This window comes from Microtus oregoni, unplaced genomic scaffold (genome assembly GCF_018167655.1).
Source record: "Microtus oregoni isolate MIOR12 unplaced genomic scaffold, Mior012 000019F_ref0000042, whole genome shotgun sequence".
Classification (NCBI taxonomy): Eukaryota; Metazoa; Chordata; class Mammalia; order Rodentia; family Cricetidae; genus Microtus; species Microtus oregoni.
In genome coordinates, this window is record NW_024543078.1 from 38,896,640 (window position 1) to 38,912,107 (window position 15,468).

Sequence of the window (15,468 nt, forward strand, 5' to 3'; positions counted from 1 at the left end):
TGAGAACAGCCTTGACTCTGGCCTATGTGAGCCTGTGATATATACAGTGACTTGGCAGTAGCCTAAATCATGAACTTTCTTAATTTTAAAAGTCCATGTAATATGCTAAAGGTAGATTTCTAGGAAATATGTATGTTATACTTTAATTTAAAAACATTCTTTAAGCTGGAATGTAGCATTTAATGATCACGTACAAGGCCCGAGGCTTCATCTTTTGAACTACCTAAAAGCACAAGAAAATAAAATAACCGCCATACTTCATTTATTTATTTATTTTTTGTTGTTTTTATTGAGATATATTTTTCTCCACTCCTCTCCTTCTCCTTCTACCCTCTCCCATGATCCCTACACTCCCAATTTACTCAGGAGACGTATTTTTCGACTTCCCATGTGATTAGATCCCACCATACTTGGAAATGAAAGTTCTGCTCTCAGGTTAATTGCAGCCCCTCCCCTGCTTCTGGTGTTTGGTACCTGCCTTGGCTTTAGCATATGGCTAACAGTGGTGCCTCGCTCTCACCCTCAGGGCTTTCTTGAGTGCCTGTGCTTTCCACCTCTACCAGGGAATGATAGATGATGATGGTGGTGCTAACAGATGACAGCCAAGTTCCATCCTGTGTCCACCGTTCAAACCATGAGAGTTTCTGTCACTGCACCTTTCTGCGCTTGGCAGTAAAGTGAACAACAGGCTGTTTTGTCTGGTAGTAGAATTTTCTGGGTACTAGTTGGTCTTGACCCACTGATTAGCTATGATGAATTATACTCCAGAGGCTGACCACTAAAATCCACCTTGTAGGTGACCCTTTTAGGTCTCGCAGAAGCACAAGAGGTATGGGGCAAGCGTTTCATCTTCCTTACACACATGAACTCACAACAGCTGTGCTCATCTGCATAGGATCAACCCAGTTAAAGTTTCTAATGTGGACAGGGAGAGGCCACTGAAGCCTCACCTCCAGCTAAAGAGCTACTGAGATGGGAAGAGTCTTCTTTCTTTGTGTGGAAAGTGGACATTAGGAGGGTACTTAGGCTCCAGTGGATTGGTGTGGGACGTCCTTTTGTATATGTGTTGTTTTTATTGGTTAATGAAGAAAGAAGCTGTCTTGGGCCTGCACAGGGAAGAGTAGAGCTAGGTGAAGAAAAATAAACTGAAAGCTGAGAGAAAGAAGGCAGAGTCAGGAGAAGCCATGTAGCCGCCATTGGGGACAGATAATGTCAAACCTTGCCAGTAAGCCACAGACATGTGGTGATACACAGATTAATAAAAATGGGTTAACCAAAGATATAAGAGCTAGCTAGCAATACACTTAAATGATTGGCCAAGCAGTGATTTAAATAATATAGTTTCTGTGTGATTATTTCGGTTCTGGGCAGCTGGAAACGAACAAGCAGCCACCCCCAACAGTAGATAATCACGTATTCATAAACATCTGGGCAGCACTAATTGAACTCACTGGTTAAAAATAAAATTGGAAAAGACATGTTGGGAGGGTCTAGGAGAATCTGGATTGGTGAAGTGGGGTGTGGATATGAATAACATATTTTATATACATGCATGACTTTTTCAAAGAATAAACAAAAGCATTACTCAATTAAGATAACATATGATTTAAAGCAATGTAAAGAAAACCTTATACTGGACTTTTGTTTGCAAATCATATAGATGCAAAATATAAACTACTAAAGCAAACCCACAAAACAAACAAAAAAGCAGTCAGCACTAAAAGGCACTTCTAGAACAGAAGAGTGAGGAGCTTATCATATGGAATCAGTGACTCCTTGGTTACTTAAATCAGGTAGCAGAAGAAAGAAAATGCTAACCAGCATTCTTAAACATAGGCACAATAATTCTTTTTTTTTTTTTTTTTGGTTTTTCGGGAGAGGGTTTCTCTGTGGCTTTGGAGCCTGTCCTGGAACTAGCTCTGTAGACCAGGCTGGTCTCGAACTCACAGAGATCCGCCTGCCTCTGCCTCCCGAGTGCTGGGATTAAAGGCATGCGCCACCATCGCCCGGCTAGGCACAATAATTCTTAACAAATCATTAACAAACCAAACCCAGTAATATAGAAAAAGGATTATATATCATGACCAATAGATAATTGTCTTAGGAAAGCATGATTTTTTTAAAAGTCCAAAACTATTAATATGTGGTATTCATGGAATAAAGGGCTTTAAGACAGTAAATCATAACAGAGTGGAAAAGGGCAACGGCAAAATGCAGCATCCATTCAGACTATGTGCCAAATATACACTGAAATTCTAAACTAACTAGGAAAGGGGGATTTTTTCCAACATGGTAAATAGCATGTACAATGCTTACTCACTCTGAATAATTTCACTGTCTAAATCTGTACAAAATAGGCCTGTGCGCCCCATCCATCAGAGTCAGACTGCAGTTAACACACACAGCTGACGGCTCCTGGAAAGCACGGTATCAGGCCCAATTAGCAAATAGGTGCACAGGTTCTAACAGTATGTCCCACAGAACACAGCAGGGTAGTTCCAATGACAGCTGTTTTACCAAAATAAAGGGATTTATTTATATGGGTTTTCTATTAGGTCAGAGAAAGTAGGAAATTTAAGTTTATTGTGCTCAGATGAATTACAAAGGAAGATTTTGATTTTATAATATATCAAATAATAGTATGGCAGAAAATTCACCAAATATTTAATTTACATAGTGCATTTTAACCATTCCAAGCAAGATGTGTGTGGAGGGGCTTCTGGGAACTCAGCTGAACATAAACTAAAGCAGTGCCTTCAGCACTGGGAAGAAAGCCTGGGTTTCAGTACTCTGTAATCTGCGGTACCATCTTCCTCTCCTCGACGACATTCTTCTTCTTTTCTGTACTATACACATGGAAGATAGGTCGCTAAGCAGAGTCCACAGTTAAGGAAATCACATTGTGTCAGTTGCCTCTGTGCCACTGTGACCAAAGACCAGATTTAAAAAAGCTTATATTTTGGCTCCCAATCTCAGAGGGTCCATTGCATCATGGCATGTTGGCGAGAGCATGGTGGACCTCAACAGTTTGCAGCATGGTTGGTCGAGAAGCTGAGAAACGGGGATGCCAACACTTGGCTGTCTTTTTGTCACTTCCCCTCTTTTATTCTGCTTAGGCCTCCAACCTATGACATGGTATTATCTACACTCATGCTGGGTCCCTACAGTTAATTTCATAATTGTTCTGGGAGTAGGGCTTGTGGAGAAAGAGCATGTCCTCACCACATCTCATCAGCTCTCTACCAACATGACCCATCACTGCTATAAACAGGTATTTTCTACTCAGTCAGGGTCTCAATAGGGAGCCCAAGTTGGCTTCAACTCTCCATCTTTCTGACTTTGCCTCCCACATGCTAGGATTACAGGCACCTGCCAGCACAGCTGATTCGTTCATTTTTTTCTTTTAATTTTAATGATTTCTTATTTTATTCTATTTGTATGAATGTTTTGCCCATCTGTGTCAGCGGAGGTCAGAAGAGATTGCTAGATTCACAAGTTACACATAGTGATGCATAGTATGAGCCACCATGTGGGTGCTGGGAACTGAACCTAGATCCTCTGCAAGAACAGCAAGTGCTCGTTTTTAAATTTTATATTTTTATTGCTTTTAATTGAGCAATACATTTCACTCACTCCTCTTCTTCCTCCCCTCTCCATTCCCCCCTCATCCCGACCCCCATGTTCCAAAGTTACTCAGGAGGTTCTTGACCTTTTCTCCTTCCTAGGTGAATCCATGTATGTCTCTCTTAGGGTCTTCTTTGTTGTCTAGGTCCTCTGGGGTTGTGGACTGTAGGCTGGTTATTCTTTGCTTTGTGTCTAAAATCCACTAATGAATGAGTACATATAATATTTGTCTTTTGGGATCAAGGTTACCTCACTCAGTATGTTTTTTTTTCTAGTTCCTTCCATTTGCCCAGCAAGTGCTCTTAGCCACTGAGGAGGTCCAGTCCCTTGTTAATGTCTTTTTGTAGATTAATAGACTATTCATTTTTATCATTGAAAAATATTTCTCTGTTTGAATAAATCACAGTTTGTTAATCCATTGAAGGAAATCTTGGCTATTTCCATGTTTTAGCAATAATTAATAAATTTGTCATCATATGTTGATGTAGGAGGGTCTATGTGTTACTTTCATTGGTTAATAAAGAGACTGCCTTGGCCTTTTGATAGGGCAGAAAATTAGGTGGGTGGAGTAGACAGAACAGAATCCTGGGAAGAAGGGAAGTGAGGCAGTCACCATGATTCTCCAACCCGAGATAGACGTAGGCTAGAATCTTTCCTGGTAAGCCACCACCTCGTGGTGTTACACAGATTATTAGAAATGGGTTAAGCACAATATGAGAGTTAGCCAAGAAGAGGAAAAATATAATGGGCCAGGCAGTGTTTAAAAGAATACAATTTGTGTGTTGTTATTTCGGATGTCAAGCTAGCTGTGCGGGAGCCGGGCGGGACGAAAAGCAGGCCTGCTCGCCTCATTACTACAATATGTATCTATGCACATATTTTTGTATAGACATAAATTTTCAAGTAAATTTGATAAACTTTATAGAGTTTGATAGCTGGATGATAGCTGGTTTGTATGAACTGCTGAACTGGGTTTATACATTGACTCAGCAAGTAAAGGTGTTTGCCACCAAGTCTGATAATCTGAGTTCCAATTCCTGGAGCTACATGATGGGAGAGAACCAGTGTGCTCTGGTATATGCACATACTTACAAAGAAATGTGATCAAATTTAAAATAAATCTTTCCTCTTTTAAATCAGTTATCTCAGGTATTTTTACACAGTGATGGAAAACTGACTAAAATGAAGTGAATGTTTGCTTCAATTAATGAACCAGTATTAACACATTATAATTAAATTTCAGACTTTATTGCCAAACTTCAAAAGCAACTGCATTTCTCATTGTCACCAGCAATAAATGAGAATTCTATTGTTCCACACCCTCACCAGAATTTTTTTAAAATATTAAAAACATTCCCCAATATCTGCCTCTGGGTTTTCATTATTTGTGCTACAAGGTGGGCTACGCAGATGGCTCAGTAGCTAGAGCAGTGGCTACATAAGCCTGACAACCCATTCTTGATTACTGGAAGCCATGGAAAGGCGGAAGGAGAGAACAAAGTCCACAAAATTAAAAAACCAACTTTGGCTACAAGTATTGGGGAGATGGCTCAGTGGCTAAAAGGACTTGCCATAACTGAAATCTGAATTCCTAGAACTCCTATGATTAGAACCCACATAAACGCTGGGTGGTCATGTTGGCCTTTCTGTATTTTAGCTCAGAAAGCTGAGGCAGGGGATCCCCACAGCAAGCTAACTAGGGAGACTGACTAGCCTTATCAGTGAGATTGAGTAAAAGACCTTGCCTCAAAGAATAAGGTGGAAGAATGAGGAACTCCAGGTGCACGTGTGCATGAGCGCCTGAACTTATGTATGGCTATGCCTCCCACACAGATGCAGTAAAAGGTGTCTACCAATAGGGTGCAGACAAAGTTGTTTGTGGAGGGTAGCTGCAGAAGACTCCTCCTCAGACTTTAACAGAAGCTGCACAAAGACATTTTCCCTTCATACTGGAGAGGAACTGAGCAACTGCTTCCAAGATCTGCTAGGGCCATGCAGGCAGTGACTACAAGGAATGGGCAGAGTCGCTGGGCCTGCTCCTGTGATTAGTCTTTGCCTGAAGCGAGCCCTTCCTAAAGCATCTGGCACAGGCAGGCTGAGAAATATCCTTAACTATGTAGATCAACTTGAGTTTAGGTGTATGAATACATAGATCAGCCGCACTTTAAATTCAGATTAGGGGTTTGAGGAAGAGCATACACTCAGTAGTTTCACACCACCATGCTCCCTCTACTTGTGCTCTTCCTTCCTAAAGTGATATCAGTGATGGCCGGTGGTGGGAGAACTCATATAACTCCATTGCTCTAGTAGGAAGGTCCCATGCTATCAGCTTGGGACTACCCTCATCTTGCTAGCTTTGTTGCTTTCTGCCTGGGCTCCCTGCATTGTCTGCTTCTATAGGTAAAGTGCCTACACAGGATTACAGCCTGTGAGCTCACGGCCACAGTACCTGCTGTCCCTGTCTGCTATCCTGACCCTGTATTTAACCTTGGCGACACTGCTGTGTTCTGAAACCCAGCTGTGCTTTCCTTTTGGGGCCAGCCTTAGACTGTACTAGTCACAGCTCCCTTTCAGGGTGCAGACAGAAGTGGGAAGATTGAGGGGCCTTCATTTCTACACCAGAAGCATGCAGAATCCAGGAGTTTATTGGTCTCATGGAGACTGGACAGAAGATCATCTATAGGCCTCACTTGCAAAACACATACTATATGCTAACTTGCTGCTGCTGGAAAGACTGCTCCTCTAAACCTAGGGGTTGGGAGACAGAGTTCCAAACCCCATAGACTGCAGGTTGTATGTTCTCCTCTGGCTGTTCCCCTCACACTGGATTCTAACACCAGGGGAAAGGGTAGGATCTTTTCAGAGCTCCTTCCCTCTGCTATCCAGCTCAACTCTAAGCTCCATTGTACCTTTGCTCTCAGTACCTCTCCCAGTCCAAAGGAGTGGCTACAACCCTTTCCCCAAAGGGGTCCTGCATATCCCAGTGTGTCCTTAGTTTATTGAACTGGCAAATGTCAGGCAGAGTCTGGGTGTTTTAGGCAAACTTCTGAAATTCAGCTTAAAATACAGAGTAAAACACTATTAAGTCCCTAGTGTCTGATGTTCTTCTTTCTGCTGTGCTCTCAAGTTCTGATTGAGAGCCAGAACTGAGCAGGACTCATTTATTCTCAATGGTATCTTCTCTCTCTGTGGAGAGACAGAGGCCTCAGCCCCAGTGGCTGGCAGCCTCTCAGTAGCAAGAGGGCAGGAACGAATACATATCAGATGGTATTTCAAAACCGCCTTTGTGCTGTTAAGCATTTTGTTCAGTTAAAGCTGCTTCTGTTTCCAGGAAGTGGTGTAAGCATATTTTCCCTGTTCCTGTCATACGGCACAACTGAAACCCTGGGTGCTAGGCATACAGTAAAGAAAAAGAACTCTGAAAGCTGAATAGAGGGAATACAAAGCTCACAGAATTAGACAGAACTGAGGTCCACAGTTTTTCCGTGCCTAACATGTCCTAAATTGAGTGCTAGAGAAGCCAAAAACCATAGACAAAACCAAACTAATAAACAAACAAACAAACAGAGCCTCTAACAAAAGGCTACGTTACTTGCAGTATTGTAAGACAGAAAGCTTTGAGACAAACAGCATTTTCTCCTGTCAACATCAAAGAAAAGACCTGTGGCCGAGTTTTGTTAGGCTCCTCCCACCTAGACACCAGGCCAAGCTTCTCTTTGTAATTTTCCATGCACCGGCCCCTCACCCTGCCTGTATGTGCTAAGTCCCTAGCCACCCCTGCTGTATTTGGAGTTGGGTTCAGCTTCCCTATTTTATTGCAATAATTTTGGCTTGTTTAATTATGCTTGACCCATTTTTTCTTCAACAAAACATGATGTATTAAACTGTGTTGAATGTGGCTACAGCAGCACTAAGAGGGAAGTTCACAGTGCTAAAATAAACCAGACATAGAGGAAAGAGGGAAGAGAGTCTTCAGCAATAAGCTACACTCAAGAAACCAGAAGGAGAGCAAATAAATCCAAATCAAGCAGAAGAGTAGAAATAAGGAACAGAAACCAACCAACTGAAAATGGGGGGGGGGATTAATGGAGAAAGTACTTGGTTATTTGAAAAGTTCACTAGAATTATCTAAACTCTTATTAGATTGACAAAGAAAAAGGAAAGAAGAAAGAAAAGATCACAGAAAAAGCAGAGAATGCTGTCAGCAATACACATGTTCATTTCACAAGCTGGACAAAAACACACTATGAAATGGATTATAAAAGGGGCTTGAGCGATAGCTCAGCAGTTAAGAACTCTGGCTGCTCTTCTAGAGGACCCAGGTTCAATTCCCAGCACCCATATGGCAGCTCACAACTGTCTGTAACTCCTCTTCCAGGGGATCTGACACCCTCAAACAGATATGCATGCAGGCAAAACGCCAATGCACATTAAAAAAAAGAAATGGATAACAAAAAAATTTCTGTTAAAGGGCAGACAGTGGTGCTGGCACTCAGGAGGCAGAGGCAGGTAGATCTCCGTAAGTTTGAGGTTATCTTGGTTTACATAGTGACTTCCAGGGCAGCTAGGACTACACAGTGAGATTCTACCTTAAAAGAATGTGTGTGTGTGTGTGTGTGTGTGTGTGTGTAAATGACAACCTGTAACAAGGGTATTGACCCTAGGCCAAGATTACTTTATCAGAGGAGTCTACCAAATATTCAGAGTTACAATTTCACACAATATTGTCCAGAGACTATAAAAAGCAAGCATAGTCCCCAATTCATTTTATGACACTAATATTACCTTGATACTAAAACCAGACACAGATCAATATCCTTCATGAATGTACACATAAAAATCCATTAGAATATCAACATACAGAGTTCAGATATGTTTAAAAACACTAGATCCAACAACTGCAGCTATAGGTACTTCCCTCAGAGAAATGGAGATGTGCGCTAACATGAAAACCTGTATATTGATGTTTATATCAGATTTGTCTGTGACAGCTAGAAGCAGGAACGAGTCCAGATGTCCCACGGATGAAAACTGTCATGTGTAGATCTTCAAGTGGTGATGAAACTGCCCACAGGGACACATCATGTCAAAACATAAGTATTTTACTACATTGTTTTGAAATATTAATTATTTTCTTAAAATTATAAGAGTCTTCTATTAAACATATATTAGCTGTCAAAATATTCTTGGGACTTTTAACTAGAATTCATTCAGTGCATTGTGAGAATCCTGCTTTGTGTGAGCTACAGTGAAAAATGCTAGCTCTCCCTGCATTCAGCCTCCAAACAAACAACTAACACTGATGTAAGACATAAGCTGCTGGAGGAAGCCTCTTTAATAATGATTATGAGCTGTAAGAGCTAATACTAAATATTTCTCCCTAAAAATCCCTATGAGACATTGATACCATGCACCTTAAATTTAAGACCCGAGTACCCAATTCCGCTCTTCCCTCAGTGACATTGTGACATCTGACAAACACCATGCCCACTCCTGGGGCTGGGGGAGGAGGAGAGTGCTGAGTCAGGGATGCATGGAGTCAAGGGTCAGAGGAGAGCCTAGAATCAGGCCATGAAGACCGGCACTCCTGTTTGGCGAAGGACTACGAAGTGAGTCGTTGAGATAGTAGTTATAGCAAAAGTTATCCAAATGGAAAATAAGCAAATCTCTACCTCTCACATGTGCAAAAGTATGTTTTAGTGAAATTAAAGACATTGCAAAATACAGAATTTGAACATCTTTATAACTGCCATGCAAGGAAAAATTTCTTAAATGACACAAGAAAGTCAGATGTTGTGGTTCCAGCTGCATGAGAGGATGAGGAGGGAGGATCACTTGAGCTTATGCGTTTGAGATCCTGTCCATACTGTGTATGAGAGTGACCCGGGGCAGCATTTAGACACTAGGAAACGCGTGCATTAATACACCCAGCAACAGCCAGGCAACAACAGTGACGGAAAGAATATTCATTAAAACTCTATATTTCTCACTCAGCACTGTATTTATTTATTCGTCTATCTATCTATCTATCTATCTATCTATCTATCTATCCTCTCTCTCTCTCTCTCTCTCTCTCTCTCTCTCTCTCTCTCTGTGTGTGTGTGTGTGTGTATGTGAGTGAGTGAGTGAGTGTAGAAGCCAGAAGATAACCTTGGGTGATGTTCTTTAGATGCTGTCTACCTTTTTATTTAATTTACTTAATTTAGTTTTTGAGAGAGAGAAGATCTCTCACTGGAACTTGTCAAGTAAGCTAGACTGGCTTGGTCAGCAAGCCCCCACCTGTCTCCACCTGCCAGTGTTGGAATTAAAGCATACACCACCACACCTGAGTCCCATCTTTACCTGCTGAGTTATTTTCCTAGCACCTCAACACTGTTTTAAATACTGAAAATCTGGAAATAATATACTATATTTGTATAATTACATTCAGTATTGCCACCAAGAAGAGAGAATTAGAGCTGCTTCTGTTAAGGATAAAGCTTAAAAACAATGCTAAATAAAAGCAGCTAGTGGTATGAGGATAAGTACTACTGGCTACTTACTACTCACATAACACTTAAAGTATCAAAGCAAATGCCTCACCTTTTATGTGGTGATACATTATTATGAAAATATTCTTACATTAAAAGAGATTCTAACTTTTGCTGGACTTTACAGCCAAAGTTAATATTACACCCTGGGGTCACTTAGGACTTAAAACTGACATCTTACTATATACTCAGTTGGTTTAATTCACCTTTAAGAGAATAATGTAATATCCAATTTTACTTGCCTTGGATTTTTTTATGTAATTAATTCTTACAACCTAAGCTAATACATAGCTGACATCTTTTTTGTTTTGTTTGTTTGTTTTGGAGACAGGGTTTCTATGTGTAGCTCTGTCTGTCCTGGAACTCACTATGTAGACCAGGCTAGCCTCAAACCCAGAGATGTGCCTGCCTCTGCCTCTCAAGTGCTGGGATTAAAAGCGTAAACCACTACCACCTGGCTCATAGCTGACATCTTAAGTTATAAATTCTTCCATGCCACTGACCCACAAGTAATGCGCAAGTATATGCAGATTGTGGCAACTGTGATGGTTAGTCGTGGTTTTCAAATTAACTACAATTCAAATGGCTGGGAACATCTATAAGGGATTTTTTTTCTCAACTATATAATCTGAAGTGGGAAAGTCCACTTCCAATCCAGATCTTTGAGAGAGGAAGGGACACCTTTAATACCAGATCTTTTGAGGTGGGAAGATCACCTTTAATCTTGGCCACACCTTCTGGTTCGCCTATATACAAGACACAAAAGGAGGAATCTTGCTCCCTTTGTCTGCTTCATTTCTTCACTGGCATTAGAATCTACTTCTTTGGGATTCTGAAATAAATTGAAGACCAGCTGAGACATCCAGCCTAATGGAATGAACAATTACTGGATTCTTTGACCTTCCATTGGTAGACAGCCATTGTTAGAATAGCTGGACCACAGCTTGGGAATCATTCTAATAAAACACATATAAACACACATTCTGTAAATTCTGTTCCTCTAGAGAGCCCTAATACAGTAATACGTGTTAAAACAGCAAACATGATGAACACGATCTTTATTTAGTTGTTTTTATTGAGCTATTTTCTACATTCTCCTTCCTTCCTCCCCTCCCCTCCCTCCCGTCCCCTATGACCTCCATGCTCCCAATTTACTCAGGAGATCTTGTCTTTTTCTCCTCCCTATGTAGATCCATGTATGTCTCTCTTAGGGCCCTCTTTGTTGTCTAGGTTCTTTGGGACTGTGAATTGTAGCCTGGTTTTTCTTTGTTTTATGTCTAAAAGCAACTTATGAGTGAGTACATATTATATTTGTCTTTCTGGGTCTGGGTTACCTCACTCAATATGATGTTTTCTAGATTCATCCATTTACCTGCAAATTTTAGTACGTCATTATTTTTTTCTGCTGTGTAATACTCCATTGTGTAATTGTACCACATTTTCTTTATCCATTCTTTGTTTGAGGGACATCTTTGTTGTTTCCAGGTTCTGGCTATTATGAATAATGCTGCTATGAACATAGTTGTATACAGACCTAAACAGAGAACTCTGAACAGACAAATATTTTCAAAAGGCTGAAAGACACTTAAAAGAAATGCTCAACATCCTTAGTCTTCAGAGAAAAGCAAATCAAAACAACTGTGAGATTCCATCTCAGTACCATACCTGTCAGTATGGCCAAGATCAAAAACATTAATGATAACTTACGTTGGAGAGGATGTGGAGCAAGGGGAACACTCCTCCATTGCTGGTGGGAATGCAAGCTGGTACAGATGCTTTAGAAATCAGTGTGGCAGTTTCTCAGAAAATTAGGAAACAACCTACCTCAAAACCCAGCAATACAACTTTTGGGTATAAACCCAAAGGATGCTCAATCGTACCACAAGAACATGTGAACACAACCTTTTAAAGCAAATATCCACTATAAATGTTAGGCGTGGCATGAATACAGGTTGATAAGTCTATTTCAGCACTGTTTTTTATGGATGTCAATGGTGGTCAGCAAGAATCAGTAATGTTTCATCCCTTACAAACTTTGTTAAAGATTTTTGTAAAGTATCACTCATTCCTTCTCCATGTGATGCTTTCTGTGCTGTTCAATAGATACAGAGTAAAGGTCTTTGTGAGGGACACACACAGGGACAGGGACAGGGACAGAGAAGACAAGACAACATTCAGGCAGGCACAGATTCAGACTTATAAAGCAGACAGATTACAGATAGGCCAGAAACAATATGCTACAGAGAGATGACAGAAGACACAGGGAGAGAGAGAGAGAATTCAAATCTGGGCTTGTTCTTGATAAAACTACTCCAAGGGAAAGTGCTTTGACTTTTTTCCCTAATGTGACACTGATGCATTTTGGGTACTCTGAGGTAATGACTAGTATGTTTAACCGGCACACTACTATTTAGGGAAATATATATGGGACAATAAGCACTGCCTTTGGGATAGATAAGGACACTGACTTGGGAAGAACAGAGCTGGGAAAAGATAAACAGGATTTCAGTGCCACCAAGTAACATTTAAACTTTTTTTTTTTTTTTTTTTTTTTTTTGGTTTTTCGAGACAGGGTTTCTCTGTGGCTTTGGAGCCTGTCCTGGAACTAGCTCTGTAGACCAGGCTGGTCTCGAACTCACAGAGATTCACCTGCCTCTGCCTCCCGAGTGCTGGGATTAAAGGCGTGCGCCACCAACGCCCGGCCCACATTTAAACTTTTAAATTGAATGAGTGGCATACTTAACTATAGCAGGCTTCATTCCTTGTGTACAGGAAAAAAGAGGACCAGATAACTGAGAAAGGGACATAAAGCAAGGCTTCCTGAGGTCAGGTCTCTTGAGTGGAAATAGAATCACTGACTGGGAAAGAAGACTGGTCTGGAGGACATGTTCATGATTCAGGTAACAATTCAGTAACAAGGTAACAGGATCGGTGGCTGGTATGTAAAGGAAGTGTAGGTCATACCAAGATCACCTAATAATGACCTAGCCAGGCATTATAATCTGTACAACTATGTCGGCAGGACACTGAATACAGCCATAAAAGTAAAGAACACTAGGGAAGAAAAAGTACTCATAAAGAATGAAAGCAAAAAATCTAATTAATAATGCCTTGATGTTAATATTTTCAATTAATTCAGCTGTAGCCTTTCAAAAAAACCAGAAGAAAACCAAGAAATTGGGACATTCAAGAAAAACACAATGTGAAAGGTCAGAAAATTTGAATTTTTAACATTGTCAAATTCTGAGCCAGCATCACGAGTAATACTGCAGTGAAATAAGGACATTGACAAAAACTGGCCCTGATGGTGTGGAAACACTAGACGGGACATCTAAGCCATGTGTGATAAGAGGTATTGGATGGAATAATGTGGCTCCTGGCAAGCACAGTGAGAGCAAAGGTCCTCGGCTCCTCCCATGAGAAGGCCTTTGTGAAGAAAATAGTGGTTCTGAACAGGGAGGCCTGAGTTTGGGGAAAAGAAGAATTTAGATGAAAACTAAAGACCTCATGGCTCCTGCTGCAGGTAGGGAAGAGACATGGCCTTGTTTTTAATCACATTGAAACCCTAGTGACAACCCCAAGCCAGAGCAACAAGGGCAGGTACACATTCCATAAACAGAAAAGGAGGCTGAAAAGGCTATTCACGTGGAATTTATGATCTAGCAAGAAGAAAAACAAGTACTCAGGCTTCAGCACCATGACCGGGGGAACAGAAGGACAGAAGGCCGAGTCCAGCAGGGTGAAGAGTGACTGACAGATTGTCTCAGGTAGAACACAAGACAGGAGCCTAGACAGTCTGAAATGTACTAGCTGGGGGCTTCTACTCCCGCTTGGGACATAAACAATTGAAATAAAATTGGTTCCCACAATGAAAAAAGACAGATAATTTAAAAAATCAATTTTTTGAGCCCACCACCCAGCTAAGTCTTCAACAGAGAGCTGATCCTTGCACACACGTGAGGAAATTACCACCATCCGCAAGAGCCATCCAGATATCTAGAGAACAAGGGTCAACAGCCACACAGGGTCAGGAACTATATATGTTTATGGCAGCTATTTGTGAAAAACTTAGAATTTATAGACATTTAGGAGAATATTTTAAAAAGTCTTTCCTCGAGGTTAAAATATAATTAGCTTTAGTTGGGACATTTCTTTGGATTGTTCAGACAACCCATGAAAACAGCATCAGAAAGAGATGAATTATTAAAAACATCTCATCCTAGGGAAAAACCCTGAAAATATCTATTACCCATTCATGTCAATTATCTTTGCTAGGGTTTCTATTGCCATGATAAACCTCCACGACCAAAAGCAACTTGGGGAGAAAGGATTACTTTTATTTATACTTCCCCAACTTTGTCCACTGTCAAGGAAGTCAGGGCAAAACTCAAGGCAAGAAACTGGAGCAGAGGCCATAGAAGAGTGGCTTGCTCTCCATGGCTTGCTCAGACAGCTTTCTTATATATCACAGAACTATCTGCCCAATGATGGCACCACCCACAGTGAACTGGGCCCTCCCACATCAATCATTAATTAAGAAAATGCACTACAGATTTGATTTGCTTATAGCCCAATTTTATGGAGGCATTTTCTCAGTTGAGAGTTCCTCTTCCCAGATGACTCTATATGTTAAATTGACATAAAAATGCAAGACATCTATCATCCTCTAAAATTGTGAGTCAAAATAAATAGTTTCTGTTTTTAAGTTATTTATATCAGGCATTTTGTTATGGTTATGCAAAGCAAGCATACTCTCCAAACTGAAAACAGGAAATAAATGCAAGGAAAAGACAAAAGATGGCTCTTAGTGAGTTATGGGACAGTTAAGTGGCCTAATATAAAAGATAAGAAGGTGGATCTCTTCTTCCTGAGGACAAGGGTTTGATTTCCAGACCCACACAGTAGCTTAAAACTGTAAGTCCAGTCTCAGTGGATCTGACACCCTCTTCTGACTTCCACAGACACTGTACCACAGACACACAGGCAGGCAAAACAACTATGCATATAAAAATAATTTTCTTAAGATCTTCACCAAACACACATCAGACAAAGGTCTGATCTCCAAAATATACAAAGAACTCAAGAAATTGGTCATCAAAAGAACAAATAATCCAATAAAAAAATAGAGTACAGGCCGGGCGGTGGTGGCGCACGCCTTTAATCCCAGCACTCGGGAGGCAGAGGCAGGCAGATCTCTGTGAGTTCGAGACCAGCCTGGTCTACAAGAGCTAGTTCCAGGACAGGCTCCAAAACCACAGAGAAACCCTGTCTCGAAAAACCAAAAAAAAAAAAAAATAGAGTACAGACCTAAACA

The 15,468-nt window shown here is 40.8% G+C and overlaps 1 protein-coding gene across 1 annotated transcript in view; it reads right to left on the bottom strand.

Moving 5' to 3' along the window:
* LOC121459515 (DNA polymerase nu-like) overlaps positions 1-15,468 on the bottom strand; it is a 149,765-nt gene that overhangs the window by 49,891 nt on the left and 84,406 nt on the right. The gene's annotated exons all lie outside the window — the stretch shown is intronic.